Below are 3,913 nucleotides of genomic sequence, written 5' to 3' on the forward strand. Positions count from 1 at the left end.
AACTTCCTCAGAATATGAACATTTAAGGATTTATTTCATGAGGATCCAATTCCTGATGCCCTGTATTAGTCAGGGTTCTCCAGAGAAACAGAACCAATAGGATGTGTGTATATAGAGAAAGGAATTTACCTTAAGGAATTGGCTTACACAATTGTGGAGGCTTGGTAAGCCCAGAATCTGATGGGGAAGGCCAGCAACCTGAAGATTCAGGAAAGAGATGCATTTCAAGTCCAAAGGCAGCCTTCTGTAGAACCAGGAGAGCCTATGTTGCAGATGAAATCAGAATGCAGTCTGCTAGAGAATTCTCTTTTACTTGGGGGAGGTCAGCCTTTTGTTTTAATCAGTCCTTCAACTGATCAGATGAGGCCCACCCACATTATGGAGGGCAATCTGCTTTACTAAAAGTCCACTGAGTTAAATGTACATCTCATTCAAAAATACCCTCACAGAAACATTCAAAATAATGTTTGACTAAATATCTGGGCACCGTGGCTCAGAAAACTTGACACCTAAGATCAACCATCACAGGCTACTTTTGGTACTAGTTACTGTATCAGTCAGGTTGCCAGGATGAAGAAGATGGCACACTCCAAATGGCATAAATTGAGGGGGGCTCATTTACAAAGGGACAAATTACAAAGGTGTGGGCAGGTGAATGACTATTGATATTACAAGAACCTGAGGCTAGCAATGCTGGAGCTGTCACCACTTCCAGGCCCAAAAGTTTAAGGGGAAAGAGAGGCTTAAACAATCATGTAGAGAAGGCCACTTTGAGAGGAGCAGTAATCTTTTGTCAAGGGATACAGCAAACCCAGGGTGCCTCCCGAAAAGGGAGCCAGAGGAATAATTACCCTGATCCCTTCACCCTTCCGCTGATCTCCTACTAATGCTCCTCATTGGCTGCACTCAACTTGAAACCAGAGGGCATGGGAGCTATTGTAATCCATATAGGTCAGCTTCTCAAGGCAGAGGGGTCAAAGCATGGACGTAGAGACGCAGAGAATATCTAGCACAGACCTCAAGCCACAGGTCTAAGAATCCCTAAGATTCCCCAAGTAGAATGAATAAAATAAAACCTGTATTTTGGCACATCACAGTATAATGATTGAAAACCAAAGGAAGCTGACAAATTATGAAGTAGCATCCGCTCCCAACAAAGAAGACAAATTACCTACAAAAGTCAAACAAGAAGACTGACATCTAACTGCTCACAGAAACAACAGAAAACCAAAGGCAATGCATTTGCCTTCAACGATAACGCATTTTGACACCTTCATAATACTGAAGAAAATTCCGTGAACTTAGAATGTGTACCCAGCACAAATAACCTTCAAAAATGAAGATGAAGTAATAAAAAATTAGGCAAATAACTGAGAAAATCAGTCACCAGCAGAAGTACACTTCCAGAAATACAAAAATCTATTATTTTGGGGCTTCCCTGGTGGCACAGTGGTTAAGAATCCGCCTGCCAGTGCAGGGGACATGGGTTCGAGCCCTGGTCCGAGAAGATCCCACATGCCCAGGAGCAACTAAGCCCATGCACCACAACTACTGAGCCTGCACTCTAGAGCCTGAGAGCCACAACTACTGAGCCTGCGTGCCACAACTACTGAAGCCCACGTGCCTAGAGCCCGTGCTCCGCAACAAGAGAAGCCACCGCAGTGAGAAGCACGCGCACTGCAACGAAGAGTAGCCCCTGCTCGCTGCAACTAGAGAAAGCCCACGTGCAGGAACAAAGACGCAATGCAGCCAAAAATAAATAAATAAATAAAGTTCCCTTTCAAAAATATTTAAAAATAATAAATAAAACGTGATGCTTCTTTAAAAAACATAATCTATTATTCTGGCAAAAGACAAATAATCCTGGATAGAAATCTGGGCAAAATAGAAAGAAATGAAGAGTAAAGGAGTAAATTTGGGGATAATTTAATGATTATCAACTCTATAAAACAATAATGATAATGTCTTATGAAGTTTAGCAGATAGGTCAAATTAAAATACAGGATAATAATATCAGTTGAGAGGAAAAACAAAATTGAGTTAAAGTGTTCAAAGACCCCTTCATTGTCAGTGAAGTGGGTAAAAGTATCAAGTTGTATTTTGACAAGTCAAGGATGCATTTTGTATATGATAAGCAATAAAGGAAAAGTTAAAAAGAAATGTATAGCTACTAAGCTAATAGAGTGGGGGAATGGAATAATAAAAACACTCACCTCAAAACAAGGCAAGAGGGCTTCCTGGTGGCGCAGTGGTTGAGAGTCCGCCTGCCAATGCAGGGGACACGGGTTCGTGCCCCGGTGCGGGAGGATCCCACGTGCCGCAGAGCGGCTGGGCCCGTGAGCCATGGCCGCTGAGCCTGGGCTCCGCAACGGCAGAGGCCACAACAGTGAGAGGCCTGCGTACCGCCAAAAAAAAAAAAACAAGGCAAGAAAGGAGAGGAAAACATAACAAAGTAGAGGTGGGACAAATAGGTACCAAGTAATAAGATAATATATTTTAACCTCAATATATCATAATTATGATAAATATAACTAGATCATATGTTTCATCTAAAAGACCAGAGGCAAAACAAAATATAACCCATCTATATGCTGTTTAAAAGTGACACATAAAAAATATCAGGGATGCATAAAAGTTGAAAGTAAAATGATGGAAAAGAAATACCATGAAACATTATCATGTATATTAATAATATCATATATATACACATATACTATATATTAATAATATATTTGTGGCATATATAAATTAATATCAGATAAAGGAGGCTCTAAGGCAAAAAGCATTTCTTGAGGAAAAGACACATTTCACAATGATAAAAGAGTCAATTCGCTAGGTAGACATAACCGTCCTACATTTGTATGCACTTAACAAATTGCCTTAAAACACAAGTAAAAATTAATAGAATTAAAAGATGAAATAGATACATTCATAATCGTATGGGAGATTTTAATACCGCTCCCTCAATAGGTGACACAAGTTGCCAAAAATATACATCAGAAAGAATATAGGAGATTTAAACAACATGATGAATACATTTTATCTAATTGACATGTAGAACGCAATGCAACAACCACAGAATATTTATTCTTTTGAAACACAAACAGAACTTTATAAGAACTAGATTATGTTGCATGGGGAATTTAGTCAACATTATTTTTATGAACAATGATTGCAATATGGTGATAGATATTATGCCTATTTGTTTTGTAGCTGATGGTCCTTCGATTTCAAATCGGAGAAACACATACTCCCATAAGAAACCTTTTCTAGGATTAGAAAGTATTAACTTTACTTCAGAGCTATTCATCTTTGAGAACCAGAGTTCATTTTTCAAGCCACTAGTTACCACTTGGGGAATGAAAGACTCTGTATACTTGATAAGACACTTAAAATCATAGTTATTAATGTTCTCACTAGTAGAGCATCATATGTTATGTAAATAGATGGAACTCTCCAATTTGTAATACTAACCCTGCTTCCCTATAGGTTCTGTTCTGGATATCTGCTTCTATAATCCTTTTGTTTCCAGTATGTAAGCCACTATAAGTGAACACTTTCACATCATAGTATTTTAAAGCCTTTGTGATATCTGGTCCCAATACGACAGAATAAGTTTTCTTCCATAGCATAAGCCATTATCATAAAAGAAAATTGCAAGGTAATACAATTTTTCTCATTACCAGAACTAATTATCAAGAGTAGAACACTAATTTTTTAAAATTTTTATCAGAGTATAGTTGATTTACAATGTTGTGTTAGTTTCAGGTGAACAGCAAAGTGAATCAGCTATACATATACATATATCCACTCTTTTTTAGATTCTTTTCCCATATAGGTCTTTACAGAGTGCCGAGTAGAGTTCCCTGTGCTATACGATAGGTCCTTATTAGGTATCTATTTTATATATAGT

The sequence above is a fragment of the Lipotes vexillifer genome, unplaced genomic scaffold (genome assembly GCF_000442215.2).
Source record: "Lipotes vexillifer unplaced genomic scaffold, Lipotes_vexillifer_v1.1 scaffold847, whole genome shotgun sequence".
Classification (NCBI taxonomy): Eukaryota; Metazoa; Chordata; class Mammalia; order Artiodactyla; family Lipotidae; genus Lipotes; species Lipotes vexillifer.